At 45.6% G+C, this 15,738-nt stretch overlaps 1 protein-coding gene across 1 annotated transcript in view; it reads right to left on the bottom strand.

Moving 5' to 3' along the window:
* Nucleotides 1-15,738, bottom strand: part of TRIM71 (tripartite motif containing 71) — an 83,616-nt gene that overhangs the window by 39,591 nt on the left and 28,287 nt on the right. The gene's annotated exons all lie outside the window — the stretch shown is intronic.

A 15,738-nucleotide genomic window follows, 5' to 3' on the forward strand; every position in this document is an offset into this window, starting at 1 on the left:
CAATCCAATGTGGTAGAAGTCAGGCTATGTAACTTCTGAGTGGGGCAGCCTTTGCTTTCCTGTACTTAGAAAACTCATGCTTGGAACCCAGCCGCCATGCTGTGAGAAGCCCAGCTCATGTGGAAGAAAACTCAGGCACTCTGGTTGACAGCTCCCCTTCACTGGATTGCCAACCAGGTGAGCCAGCCATTTTGGTCTTTCCAAAACAGCATCTGTCCAGATGACTACTGCCCCATCAATGACAAGTACGGCAGAAGACTGGCGTGGCTGAGTCCAGACTACCTACAGAGTATTCAGAAACACCATTTTTATTTTCTTTATCAATGAACATAAAACAGAGCTATTCGCTGAGTTGGAGTTGAGGGCTGGAAGGGTTTCTTCAGCCAGATAATGCCTTCTTTTCTCTTCGAGTAAAACCCAAAGAATGAATGATATTCACAGCTCCTTCCCATACCACTTCTCAACAGCTAATCTCACCAAAATATATGGATTTGTTCATTTATTCACTCATGAATTCCACCCCAGAGCTTCGGTCAGGCCAGAAGCCACAGAGGAAAATCCATGTTCCAAATACTCAAGAGCTGTTCACCACCTCTCAGAGCCTCATCAACAAGCCTGCTTCACCAGCCATCTCCAGAAGGTTCTTGCCATGTTTGAGATTATTTCCAGAAAGTAACTGTCCATGGGAATGAGATGGCAGGGGGGACTGTAAATCCCCAGGAAGCTTCCAAAGGGGATAATAACCCCAAGACTTTTTTTTGCAAGTCTCCTCACCAAGCCACCATCTCTCCCACAAACTTTCTCACCAAAAGCAAAGTTCACATTTGACAAACCTATGGTACAGACCTATAATCTTATTTCTCACAACTGGACCAATATGATATCAATAAAAGCTTCATATCCTTTTCTTCTCAGGAAAAAGGGAGGGTTGCTCCTTTCTCCACAATATGTCTTTATATGTTCGAGTCATCTGCTGGGAATGAGATGCTTCCTTAAAAATACAGATGATTTGTGGCACCATGGTTGAGACTGAAGACAAACTCAACGTTCGTCACTACGCCATACAATGAATAACCAGGAAACCACTGAAAAGAATGAGGATGCTGTGAGCTCAACAGAATGGCTTCCAAGATACGTGACCATAGAAGAAACAAGGCATGGAGCCACGTATATAGAATGCCGCTATACGCATAAAAGAAAGAGCAAGTAAGTATTCCTTGCTAGTCACCTCTACAGTGAGTGGTACCCGTGATCTGCTTGTAGTTAATAGAATAGTGTTGTGTATTTTTTATCCCACACCAAATGGGTGTGTCTGTGTAGCTGCTTAGAATTTAATGAAATTCCAAATGCCTTTTACTATTGCCTTCATATTTAATTACTGCTTATACTAAATAACTAATATTAAAAAAAAATTTTTTTTTAGTATCAGGTATAGGGTCGCTATGAGTCAGAATCGACTCGACGGCACTGGGTTTGTTTTTTGTTTGTTTGTTTGTTTGTTTTTTTAATATCAGGTATGTGATGTCCAGGGGAGAAACAGGATACAATTGAGTATTCGCAGTATGATCTTAATTGGGGATGGAGCAATGGCTCTAAAGCCACTTTTGAAATACGTGCACCAAACTGTTAATAATAGTTATCTCTAAGGATGACCAGCCATCTGATTTTCTGTGTTTTCTAAATTTCCACATAAACCAGAAAAAAAAACCCACCGCCATCAGGTTGACTGCGACTCATAGCGACCCCATAGCACAGAGTAGAACTGCTTCAGAGGGTTTCCAAGGCTGCAAATCTTTACATAAGCCAAATCTTTCTCCCACGGTGTGGCTCGTGGGTTCCAACTGCAGTTCCTTTGGTTAGCAGTCGAGCACTTTAACCACTGTGCCACCAGTGCTCCTCAAATTTCCACAGGAGACTTAAACAAAGCATAGGGCTCTCTGAGGTTCACTGACCCATGATTTGTCAGACTTCAAAAGGAGTTTAATAATGGGCACTATTCCAGGCACTTCACACACATTCTCTCATTTAATCCTCACCACAACCCCACAGAGTAGCTATTATTATCATCCTCATTTTACAGGTGAAGAAACTGAGGCAAAGACAGGTAAGTCACCTATGGCTAGAAAGTGGCGGGTCTCCATAGGGACCTCAGGTCTACACAGTAACCTCTAGGCTTTGCTACTTCTGACAGCAACGACACTCCCTCCTACCCCCCGCCCCCAGTTTCGAAAAGCTTACCCCTATAAACCTTAAAAAAAAAAAAAATTTTTTTTTTTTTTTTATAAACCTTAGTCTACAACCAGCCAGTTTTTATAACACAGTTCCCTGCGTGTCACCAACTACTGCTGAACAACTCCCCGACTGCTTTCTTTTTTTCTGTATCATGTCTTAGCTCAACAACTCTCAATGGCTCCCAGGTGCCTGCAGGTCAAGAGTAAAGGCCTCTCAGATTTGACACATCTGACTTCAATCACAACCCCTAAAATAAAAAATCCAGTTGGCTGTCCTCTCCAGTTCATGGTGGCTACATGTGCTCTGTCAGAGCAGAACTGGGCCCCTTAGGGTTTTTTCAAAGGCTGGTTTTCAGAAATAGATCACCAGGCCTTTCTTTACGGTGCCTCTGGGTAGACTCAAACCTCCAACCTTTCAGCCAACCATTTTGCACCATATCCAGGGGCCCCTGGTGATGTAGTGGTTAAGTGCTACAGCTGCTAACCAAAAGGTCAGCAGTTCGAATCCATCAACTGCTCCTCTCCTTGGAAACCCAATGGGACAGTTCTACTCTGACTTACAGGGTTAGAATTAGAATTGACTCCAAGGCAAAGGGTTTGTTTGTTTGTTTTTAGGGACTCCTCTAAAAATGCAGTGAAATAAAAACTCTCCAGCCAAAAGTTCTTTCTCAGCTTTCTGCTCCTGAATCCTCCTGACCTCTGGAGGCCACCCTCCTCCTATCCCTTGTTGATCCTTCCACCCTCTAAAAAAAAAAAAAAAAAACCAACTCTACAACACAGCATTTCTCTGAACCACTGTCTTGGCTCCTAATACCTTAAATTTCTACACATCCCCTCAGGCACAATCCACTACCAGACATGTGGAGAAGCTGGAAAAACCTATTTATCTGCCTCCCAACCCCCACCCTCCTGCTGCTCAGAGGGAAGGAACACAGCCCTCAATGTCCTTCTCCAGGATATGCCCCCAGGGGCTCCTCCTTAGGCCAAGACACCATCCCTGCGCCCCTAATTTCACTCATGGCCCCACAATCCAGAAGCTTACCCCCAGGGGGGGTCTGTGATCAATTTAGTCCCAGGCTTAGGGCCAATCGTAAGACAGCTTGGTCCAAGATAGCAGCTAGTCCAATACAGAGTCTTTGTTCCCACAGGTTCTTTGGGGCATGCTGCTGAGAGAGGAAGACCCCAGGCGCATTCCCTCTCCCACTGAAGAGCTTTGCGAGGAGGGAAGTGGACAGAAAATGCCTGTCCCCGCTCTACCCCAAAGGAAAAAGCTGTTCATAAGCCTGGACGATATAAGCAGACTTTTCCTTTTCGCTGTTTGGCAACTCTTCAGGCTCCTATTTGTCGCTCTGCAATTGTTGAGCTCCCCAAATAATACATTTTCTATGATGAATGTCACACAAGAGGTAATTAACTTTAAATTACAACCGCCCGGCCCTGTCCCTCTAAGGGCCGCCAGCTCTCCCAGTAGCATTACTAATGGGAAGATAAGATGTGGACCAGACCAACCAAGAGAATCCAAACCACTTTACATTAGCTGAGTGAATTCATCTAGAAGGAAGGACAGTATACAATCAGACTCAATTCCGAATATGCTCCTTGTTGATGCGACCAGCTTTTTGCTAGCTGTAGCCTGCAACTCTACCCCGGAATTTCACTACGTAGGCATTTTTTTAAAAAGAGGGGCAGGACTGAGACCCCATGCTCAAAAAGAACAAACTATCCCATTGCGCCCAAGAAACACTGCAGAACAAGCTTTTAAAAAGTGTTGAACTAGAAAGGGAGCTTTTTTTTAAAAAAAAAACCCTGCTCATGGGAGTCCTTTAAAAACAACAACAAAAACAGGAAGGGGGAGAGGCTGGTTTTAAAAAAATGTTTTGCATTTTTGTGTATTTTGATAAACACAATAGCTTTTTTGACTGGGGAGGGGGAACCATTCCTCTGCCAGCACCTCAGGATTTCTAATTAGAAAGGGGTGGGTGGTGGGAGTGGAGAAACGACTTGGGATTTTGGGATCTGATCAATGCAACATGTTAGGGACAGAGCACGGTCAAAAGGAAATGATTAATCCCACGACAGAAACAGGCGGATGGGGCTAGGGATGGGCCCCCCACAAAATCCTAATAAGTGCACATCAAAAAGACACTCTGGTTAGTGGGGTTTTCTCCCAACCATACTCAAGATTTGTACCTTGGGTGCATCATCCTTCCGATAACGAAGGTCTCCTCGAGCTAGTTTTCCTTAGAGGTTATTTTTATGTGCTGATTTCATTCCCTCCCATAGTTGCAAAAGCAGTCTGCCTCAAGCAGGGGAGAGAATGCCTCCAGTCATCTGGATGACTAAGACATTCTGTGACCATTTCCATGACTGGCGGGAACCTCCCGACCGTTAATGGAGGAGGGAATATTTTAGGCCCATTTAAAAGAAGTTACCAGTCAAGACATACAATATCCCTTTGAAATGCGATGACATCAACACTCTTTGAAAGCACATAAATAGGTCAACATGGAGAGGAGGGGGAAGGGAAATGCCTTGTAAGAATTCTTTGGGAAACAATTTTCCTCTTAGCTTTTCTCCCTTGCCTTTAGGTCACACTTAAAAATTCGTATTCCTAAGTAACAACGCAAAACTCCCTCTCACCAACAGACTGGCATTTAAACAAGCTCAGAACTGCCCCAACACATTTCTGTCCCATGACAGACCTCGTCCCCGCAAAAGAGGCATGAGAAATCACCACGGGCTAAACTGAAACCCTGGGGACTGGGTGGGGTCACGTTCTACTTTGAAAAATTCACGGTAACAGATGACTATCTTGCTTTGAGAGGGCCCCCGCAGACATACCCCAAGAAAGCTTTGGACCACAAAATCTTCAAAGCTAGATGGGAGTGGCCTTAGACTGCATAACCCCAGGGTTTGGCAATCCCTCCACTTGTGTGCAGTTGTGCGTGTGCACATTTTCCTGGTCCACAGGGGACATGGGATTCTTAAAGGGGGCCTGACTATTGGTGGGAAGGGGAGAGTTAATAATCTCTACCCAAAACGGAGCCCTGGTGGTACAGTGGTGAAGAGCTCGGCTGCTAACCAAAAGGTTAGCAGTTTGAAGCCACCAGCCGCTCCTTGGAAGCCCTACAGGGCAGTTCTAATCTGTCCTATAGGGTTGCTAGGAGTCTGAATCGACTCAACCGCAAAGGGTTTGGCTTTTAGTACACAAAAAACCCTCTCTACCGTCCCCACCAGACAAATAAGTAGAGAGGAAGGAGGCCCCTTTAGCTGGGTAAAACAGGCCGGTGTCACTTTAGGGGGAAAAGATTAGAGCTCAATCTTCCAGCCTCTCATCCAGACTCCTTCCTCTAGCCATGCTATTTAAAAATTAGTCCTCAGGGAAAATGGCAATGCCAACTCAAGGCAGATAAGAGAGCCCCGCCCTGCCTTCCCAGAAAAGGGATGTTTGACCATCAATTCTTGGTAGCAGCCCCCACAGGCTCTGGCTCCTGGCTTTGTCCATCCAAACTGTAGCCTGCTGTCTGCCCCAAGGAATGGCTTTAATTGAAATTGCAAGCTATCTTGCTGGCCTCCCCCTCCCTCTCTGCCTCCCTGGTCTCCCAGGACTAAGATCCCTGGATCCTGTTTCCTATAATACAGGGGGGTCCTTGAAAACCTCTAAATACCATCTTAACTCCAACCCAGGATCCTGTGGCCACGTGAGGGCTGTGAGACATGGCTCTGGTGTTTGGCAAGGCCCTAGCACCTAGAAGTCTCCAGTGGAGCTCGGTGGGACCAGCAGGGACAAGACCCAGACCCAGCCGCGGTTGTGTGACCTCACAGAAAACTTTCCAGTAAAACCCAGAGAAGACTGTCTCCCCACCATCTGCAATGAAAAGTCACAAGAAGCTCTTTTCCTGCAAGCCTGGTGTCCACACTGCTAGCAGCTCCCCAAGAAGACCTCTCTGCTCCTGGACTCCACTCGCCTTGGCTCCCCAGCCCAGCCACTACTCCCAGGCTGCAGAACAAAAAAGAAGACAACAGCATCAGGGGTTATTAAAAACTGCCAGAGGAGGGGGGTAAGTAACCTCAGGTGCCTGCTCACAAGAGTGGAGCAAGAAAAGAAGCAAAATTTAGCAATACAACAGGATGATGGAGCAAAGAATTAGCTGGGGGTCGGGGGGGAGAGAGGAGAATATATATATATATACCCCTTGTTTCTTCAGAGGGGCCCTTCCAACAGCCCCAGGACATGATGGCTCAGGCCTCACGCCCTCCAGGGAAGAGGGTGGTGTCAGGGGTAGAAGTGAAGGGGCCGCTGGGGCCGAAGTCTAGGGAAAAGATAAGAGTTTATGGGCCAGACCTTGCAGAACTCCCTCAGTGAGATTCCTCTGGATTCCTGGACTTGTGTAACTCAGAAGGCAGAGAAGCCTGCACTGGGAGACACACCCTACCCCAGGGTACATGGCTGTCAAAACTCCCCGAACGTTTCTGATTTGTGCAATTTATTATACATACAGTGTATGTATGGAAACCCCCGGTGGCTTAGTAGTTAAGAGCTATGGCTGCTAACCAAAAGGTAGTCAGTTCAAATCCACCAGACACTCCTTGGAAACCCTATGGGGCAGTTCTACCCTGGTTGCAATGAGTTGAGTGCACTCAACAGCAATGGCTTTGGTTTGGGTTTTATACCATGAAGCTGCCCTGGTGCACGATGGTTAAGCGCTCAGCTGCGAATTCAAAGGTTGGTAGTTCAAACCCATTAACCACTCAGTGGGATAAGTCTGGCGATCTGCTCCCATAAAGATTACAGCCTAAGAAACCATATGGGGCAGTTGTACTCTGTCCTATTTAAAAAAAAAAAAAAAAACTCATTGCTGACAAGTCGATTCCGACTCATAGTGACCCCATAGGACAGAACAGAACTGCCCCATAGGGCTTCCAAGGAGCGTCTGGTGGATTCGAACTGCCGACCTTTTGGTTAGCAGCCATAGCCCTTAACATCTGCACCACTGGGGTCTCTGTAGTGTCAGGAAATCTTTTGTTTGAACTGAGCACCTATCATTAGCGCTATTCAATAAATAAGAAAACCAAGGCACAGAGAAGTTTATTAACTTGTGCAAAGTCACCCAGCTAGAAAGTGGCTCCTGTCTGTGGCTCCCTGCCACTCCTGTATAAATCAAAAATGAAACCCGCTGCCGCCGAGTCAGTTCTGACTCATGAGGACCCCACGTGTGACAGAGCAGAACTGCCCCACAGGGTTTTCTTGGGTGTAATCTTTACAGAAGCAGGTCACCTGGTCTTTCTTCCCTGGAGCTGCTGGGTTTGACCTGCCACCCTTTAGGTTAGTAGTTGAGGGCAAACCATCTGCACCATTTAAGGACATGCTCCTGGATAAAATACTCTCAAACACATCACTTCTAAAATGAGTCCAACCACAATATACCAGGAGGATATAACCATATTAAATACTTATGCACCCAATGACAGGGCTGCAAGACACATAAAACAAACTCTACCGGCCTTGAAAAGTGAGACACAGACAGCTCCACAATAATAGTAGGAGACCTCAACACACCACTTTCAGTGAAGGACAGGACGTCCAGAAAGAAGCTCAATAAAGACACGGAAGATCTAAATGCCACAACCAACCAACTTGACCTCATAGACATATACAGAACACTCCACCCAACAGCAGACAAGTACAGTTTCTTTTCTAGTGCACATAGAACATTCTCTAGGATAGACCACATATTAGGTCATAAAGCAAGCCTTAACAGAACGCAAAACATCAAAATACTACAAAGCATCTTCTCTGACCATAAGGACACAAAAGTAGAAATTAGTAACAGAATAAAGCAGGGAAAAGAAATCAAACACTTGGAAACTGAACAATACCCTGCTCAAAAAAGACTGGATTATAGAAGACATTAAGGATGGAATAAAGAAATTCAGAGAATCCAGTGAGAATGAAAACACTTCCTATCAGAACCTTTGGGACACAGAGAAAGCAGTGCTCAGGGGTCAATTTCACACGTCCAAAAAGAGGAAAGGGCCCAAATCAAAGAATTATCCCTACAAGCTGAATAGAAAGAGAGCAATAAAATGAGTCCTACCACAAATAAAAAAGGAACAGAGCCTCATGCTGAGAGGGAACCAAGGCTCAGAGGCAAATGTGGGAGGGGCAGGTGCTAGGGGGAGTCTCTCCTGTCTGCACATGCATTTTTCAAATGAACGTAACTTATACATTTAACTGTGTACAAAGCTGGGCTCACTACAGGTACTTTATATATGCTTCCCAAATAGGCGAACCTAAGTCACGCGGTGGGTGGGATGTTTCCCTATATTATCTCATTAAAACTGTACCACTACCTAAGGAACGATAAATCCCACCTCCATTTTACAGGTATGGAAACTGAGGTTTTGTGCAAGCCACAAGGCTGATATGGAATTCCACCCAGAAACCTTACGAAAGGCTCCAGTCTCCATTTCCATTTCACAGGTGGCAGAAACTGAGGTTTTGTTCTACCAATAAAGAGACCAAGGCCCTTTTTTCCTCACAGGGCTGGGCCCACATGAATATTATTAACCCACAATTCACACTCAGCTGGTTATAATCTGTCACCTATACTTCATGGCTTTAAACATTTGTGCCTGTGACTACAGTGTGTCAAAGACGCAGACAACTGAAGTCTAAAAGAGCTAACAGCTTTATAGCCAAAACTTGGGAGGCGGGGTTGCTGCCAAGCAGGGTTGTCATAAAATTACCCCTGGGGCACCGTCACGGATACTTCTTAGACATAACCAAACACATTGCAGATTGGTTTTCTAGGCTTGAAGGCTTAGGATCATAGTCTCGTGGGACAACTCGGTCAACTGGCATAATATAATTCATAGAGCTTAGGCTCCACATCCTAGTTTGGTGAGTAGTGTCTGGGATTTTAAAAGTTTGTGAGGAGCCATGTAAGATGAAATTATCGGTCTCTTCTCATCAACAAAAGTGAAAGAGGGAAACCGAAGACTCAAAGAAGAAACTAGTCTACAGAACTAAGTCTACAAGAGCCATGACCTCATCTACCCTGAGTCCAGGAGAACTAGATGATGCCCAGCTACCAACAACTGTTCTGATCAGGGCCAAAACAGACACATCTTGACGGAACGGGAGAAGAATGTGGAACAGAACTCAAATTCTTAAACAGTCCAGACTTGCTGGAATGGGTGAGACTAGAGGACTCCCCGAGACTATTGCCCTGAGATACTGCACAAACCTCGAGCCAAAATTACCCACCACTGAGGTCACCTTTTAGCTAAATAAGTTTGGCTTATAAAATAAAGAACAGAACCCGTTAGTACTGCACACCTTTAAAAAAAAGATCTATGTAATCAAATGGTCAACAATTACTCTAAATCAAAGATTTAAGGGAAACTAGATTATTGGAAACTAAACATTCAGAATTCATAAGGTTTTCACTGGTAATGCTTTCCAGAAGTAGACCGCCGGGTCCTTCTTCCTAGTCTGTCTTAGTCTGGAAGCTCAGCTGAAACCTATCCTCCATGGGTGACCCTGCTGGTATCTCAATACTGTTGGCATAGCTTCCAGCATCACAGCAACATGCAAGCCCCCACAGTACGACAAAGTGACAGACACATGGGGAAAGAATAGATTTGACGCACTGAACACTAGTGACTGAAGACCAGACGAGTTGTGGAATGACATCAAGGACATCATACACGAAGAAAGCAAGCGGTCACTGAAAAGACAGGAAAGAAAGAAAAGGCAAAGATGGATGTCAGAGGAGACACTGAAACTTGCTCTCGAACGTCGAGCAGCTAAAGCAAAAGAAGAATTGATGAAGTAAAAGAACTGAAGAGAAGATTTCAAAGGGCGGCTCAAGAAGACAAAGTATTATAATGACGTGTGCAAAGAGCTGGAAATAGAAAACCAAAAGGGAAGAACACGCTCCGCGTTTCTCAAGCTGAAAGAAGTGAAGAAAAAATTCAAGCCTCGAGTTGCAATAGTGAAGGATTCCATGGGGAAAATATTAAATGACCCAGGAAGCATCTTTTGACGGAAGGAATACACAGAGTCATTATATCAAAAAGAATGAGTCAATGTTCAACCATTTCAAGAGATGGTATATGATCAGGAACCGATGGTACTGAAGGAAGAAGTCCAAGCTGCTCTGAAGGCACTGGCGAAAAACAAGGCTCCAGGAATTGATGGAATATCAATTGAGATGTTTCAACAAACAGATGCAGCGCTGGAGGTGCTCACTTGTCTATGCCAAGAAATATGGAAGACAGCTTCCTGGCCAACCGACTGGAAGAGATCCATATTTATGCCTATTCCCAAGAAAGGTGATCCAAATGAATGTGGAAATTATAGAACAATATCATTAATATTACACGCAAGCAAAACTTTGCTGAAGATCATTCAAACACGGCTGCAGCAGTATATCAACAGGGAACTGCTGGAAATTCAGGCCAGTTTCAGAAGAGGATGTGGAACCAGGGGTATCATTGCTGATGTCAGATGGATTCTGGCTGAAAGCTGAGAATACCAGAAAGATATTTACCTGTGTTTTATTGGCTATGCAAAGCCATTCGACTGTGTGGATCACACAAAGTTATGGATAACAATGCAAAGAATGGGAATTCCAGAACACTTAATTGTGCTCATGAGGAACCTTTACGTAGATCAAGAGGCAGTTGTTCAGACAGAACAAGGGGGTGCTGATTGGTTTAAAGTCAGGAAAGGTGTGCGTCAGAGTTGTATCCTTTCACCATACCTATTCAGTCTGTATGCTGAGCAAATAATCCAAGAAGCTGGACTATATGAAGAAGAACGGGGCATCAGGATTGGAGGAAGACTCATTAACAACCTGCGTTATGCAGATGACACAACCTTGCTTGCTGAAAGTCAAGAGGATTTGAAGCACTTACTTCTAATGAAGATCAAAGACCACAGCCTTCAGTATGGATTACACCTCAACATAAAGAAAACAAAAATCCTCACAACTGGGCCAATGAGCCACATGACAAACGGAGAAAAGATTGAAGTTGTCAAGGATTTCATTTTACTTGGATCCACGATCAACAGCCATGGAAGCAGCAGTCAAGAAATCAAAAGACGCATTGCATTGGGTAAATCTGCTGCAAAGGACCTCTTTGAAGTGTTGAAGAGCAGAGATGTCACCCTGAAGACCAAGGTGCCCCTGACCCACGCCATGGTATTTTCAAATCGCATCATATGCACGTGAAAGCTGGACAATGAATAAGGAGGACCAAAGAAGAACTGACGCCTCTGAATTGTGGTGTTGGCAAAGAATGTTGAATATGCCATGGACTGCCAAAAGAACGAACAAATCTGTCTTGGAGGAAGTGCAGCTAGAATGCTCCTTAGAAGCAAGGATGGCGAGACTGCGTCTTACATACTTTGGACATGTTGTCAGGAGGGATCAGTCCCTGGAGAAGGACATCATGCTTGGCAGAGTACAGGGTCAGTGGAAAAGAGGAAGACCCTCAACAAGGTGGATTGACACAGTGGCTGCAACAATGAGCTCAAGCGTAACAACCACTGTTAAGGATGGCGCAGGACCAGGCAGTGTTTCGTTCTGTTGTGCGTAGCATCGCTATGAGTCAGAACTGACTCAAGGCACCTGACAACAACATTCAGAAAGGAATTAATGAGAATGTTGACACATTGTGGAAAATGTAATCAATGTCTCTAAACAATTTGTGTAGTAACTGTTAAAAGAGAACCTAATTTGCTATGTAAATTATCAGAGAAAACACAATTTAAAAAAATAAACTGGCCCTAGGATGGTTAACAGAACAGAAAGAAACCCTGGTGTCATAGTAGTTAAGAGCTATGGCTGCTCACCAAAAGCTTGGCAGTTCACATCCACCAGGCACTCCTTGGAAACTCTATGGGGCAGTTCTACTCTTCCTATAGAGTCGCTGTGAGCCAGAATTGACTGGGCAGTAACAGGTTTGGTTTTTGGTTTTTTAAGATGGTTAAGATGGTATGCCTAGAGGAGTAACCTGTTCGGTCCATCTGTGTATGGGGCTGGAGCGGGGGATCCCTGAGAGTTCTGAGAAGCCAGCAGTTGCCTTCTCCTTTCATCCCCTTTGCCCTGCCTTCTGGCAATTCCTGCATCTTTGCAAGGCGCTCCAGAGCCTGGTCCAGAGTACAGCAGGAGCACTGGGGTCTGAGCCACCCTTCCCCCAGGTTTCCACCCAGGAAACCCCCAGGTGGTGAATCAGCACCCCTGGCTGAGGTCTTCACAGCCGCAAGCTTAACATTTCAGCTCCGTCTTAAACTTATGGTATCCCTTCTACAAGAAGGAGCCCTGGTAGCGCAGTGGTTAAGTGCTATGGCTGCTAACCAAAAGGTTGGCAGTTCGAATCCACCAGCCACTCCTTACAAATGCTATCCTATGGGGCAGTTCTCCTCTATCCTATAGGGTCACTGTTAGCTGGAATGGACTCTAGGGCCCTAGGTTTCTACAGCACAGCAGCCGCTGTTTCAGTACAACCTTGAAACAAAAGGGATACTTGGGGAAGAGGTGTCAAATCTGAGTCATTCCTTTCCCCATTTGTCCGAGGCTGCTGGTGGGGGGGCGGGGGCTGGATTAATTCAGGGTGACCTTCGCTACAGGAACAAGCCTAGACAGAAGACTTCACAGGGAAAGAAAAAAATAGAAGCTTATTTATGGGCTTTTAGTTTTTCAAGGAGACATGGTGATGATTTAAAAAAAAAAACACTGGAAAACAGCGCGACGTTAAACATAAATGATCCAAAGGAGCATAAAATACCGTAGAGGTAGAGCACCCCTGAAAGGATTTTATTTAAGCCACAGTGAAAATTGGGGGCACTGAGTCTGCAGAGAAAGCCTCTAGCCACGCAGGAGAAGGTCTGGCCTTCTTGCAGAGAGCTACACCGTTTGCCCTGACTCAGCAGAGGTGGGCCCATCCCACCCAGGAGCTGAGCCTCCAGCCTGCAGCTTCCCGGTGGCCTTAAGTGCCTGAGCAGGCCCGGCAGGCTCCCTGCCAGAGAGACAGGTACCTGGAAGGCATCCAGGTGGCTCCCATTCAGAAAGAGGAGGTGCCAACTGGCAGCGAGACCAGCAGCTGAAAGACCTGGCAAGAGATGCAATGCAGCCTCGCCCTTGGCAGCAGTGTAGACACCGGGAGTTTGGCTCCGGTGCCCAGTTCCAGAGCAGCTAGCCTAGTTCTAAGCGCCTTTATCTGTGGCCATGGCAGTTCCGTAGGCAAATTCGAGCCAAAAAACTCAGTCTTCATTAACCTGTCTCAACTGGATTTTCATCCCCATATGGTTAAGATTGGAAACCCTGGTGGCATAGTGGTTAAGTGCTACAGCTGCTAACCAAAGGGTCGGCAGTTCGAATCCGCTGGGCACTCCTTGGAAACTCTATGGGGCAGTTCTACTCTGTCCTATAGGGTCGCTATGAGTCAGAATCGACTCAACGGCACTGGGTTTGGTTTGGTTTTTTTTATGGGTAAGATTGGGAAACTTACAGAAAATGGATTAAGTTTCTTAGAAACATACGTTCCTTTGTTCTGCTTCAAAGGTGGCTCTGAAAACGGGGTGGCTACTGAAATGCTATGGCTTGACTCTTAGTTAAGAAACACCAAACGACCGCAAGTGAAGCCTCATAATTATCGAGGCTGCTTCAATTAGGGCATCCATGGTAAACACGTGTAACAACTCCACTGAACATCTCTTTGGATAAAGAGAGATTATGACTAACAATTGGGTAAAATGCCAATTAAAAACGCATACAACTCCGGCGTACTGTGACCTGAAATCCCCTCTCCTTCGGCACCAGAATTTTAATTTGCACTGGAACCCCCACCCCCCAAGGTACTTCCTAAAAATGTCCGTTTGAGCCCCACCCCAGTTTTGAAGAATCAGAATCTCTGTGGGGTAGAGGCAGGGGTTTACTGATTCTCAAACAGGCAAGGTAAACACACGGTGCTTACCAGATGACCTACAGAGAACAAGTTCAGTTCACATTTTTCACCAAAGGTTCTGCTTCCAGGTATGGCTGGCCATCTCTCTCCCAAGCCCACAGAAAGCAGGGCTTCGAATCCCTGCTAAGAATTTTCATGTCTAACAAGTTCCCGGCTGAAAATCTGCATTTCTACCCCCAGATATACTGGGTCTGAATCTGCATTTAACAAGATTCCCAAGTGACTCTTAGATATAACTTCCTGGGAACCTGTTAGACATTGAAATTCTCAGCACATCATTGATGTGGTGAAACTCATGTGAAATTGTTCATTACAGATTAGTAAGCAAGCACAAGTAAACCTGTGCTTACCTTGCTTGCTGGGTTATGGGCCCCTGGGTAGAGGGTAGTCCAGGGTCAGTCAACTTCCCAGGTCACTGGTAAACAAGGAAAGGCTTAATTTAAACGATTACCTGAAGTAATAAAGAAATGCAATCAGAAAACAGGAAGGGCTCAAGCAAGGTGTCTTTTGTGTCACTGGATTAGGAAGGAATCAAATGCTTTTTGAACAAATAAATGTTCAAGAAAATACTGCTCTAAGAGTTCTCAGGAAACCCTGGTGGCATAGCGGTTAAGAGCTACAGCTGCTAACCAAAAGGTTGGTGGTTCAAATCCACCAGGCATTCCTTCGAAACCCTATGGGGCAGAGTTCTACCCCGCGGTATATGTAGGGTCGCTATGAGTCGGAATCAACTCCACAGCAACGGGTTTGGTTTCTTGGTTTTAACAGCTTTTAAGGAGCTCTGGTGGCACAATGGAAACCCTGGTGGCGTAGTGGTTAAGTGCTACAGCTGCTAACCAAGAAGTCAGCAGTTCAAATCCACCAGGCACTCCTTGGAAACTCTATGGGGCAGTTCTACTCTGTCCTATAGGGTTGCTATGAGTCGGCATCGACTCGATGGCAGTGGGTTTGGGTTTGGGTGGCACAATGGTTAAGAGCTTGAGTGGCTGCAAAGGTCAGTGGTTCGAACCCACCATCTACTCCACAGGAGAAAGATGCAGCGGTCTGCTTCCGTAAAGATTTACAACCTTGGAAACCCTATGGGGCAGTTCCGCTCTATCCTTCAGGGTCACTGCTAAGAGTCAGAATCAACTAGACAGCAACATTTCTTAGCATACTTTTTAAAATTTTATGTCTAGGCACCATAAGTCCTTAGCAGAAAAAAAATGTATTAGATGGTGTTATTTACATAACATTAAATCCAGCAGGATTTACAGGGCTTCTCCACAAAGGTGGGGCAGGCCCCAGATTAACCCTCGCCCAAGCCCTGGTGGATTCCCAGGTCAGCTCTGCAGGTTCCCAGAGGGCAGCGAGGCAGCACAGGGGCTCAGGGAGGTTCTCTCGGATAACAGCCCTTGGGCGAGGACTCCACAGAATGTCACTTGTCCTCGGATGGGCTGGAACAGAAAACCCAGCGGGAAACGGGATAAGCACACAGGCGGGAATTAAGCCTCCTTCCCGGAGAAGATTAAACACAGTTAATTAAAAT

The sequence above is a fragment of the Elephas maximus genome, chromosome 27 (assembly GCF_024166365.1).
Source record: "Elephas maximus indicus isolate mEleMax1 chromosome 27, mEleMax1 primary haplotype, whole genome shotgun sequence".
Lineage (NCBI taxonomy): Eukaryota > Metazoa > Chordata > Mammalia > Proboscidea > Elephantidae > Elephas > Elephas maximus.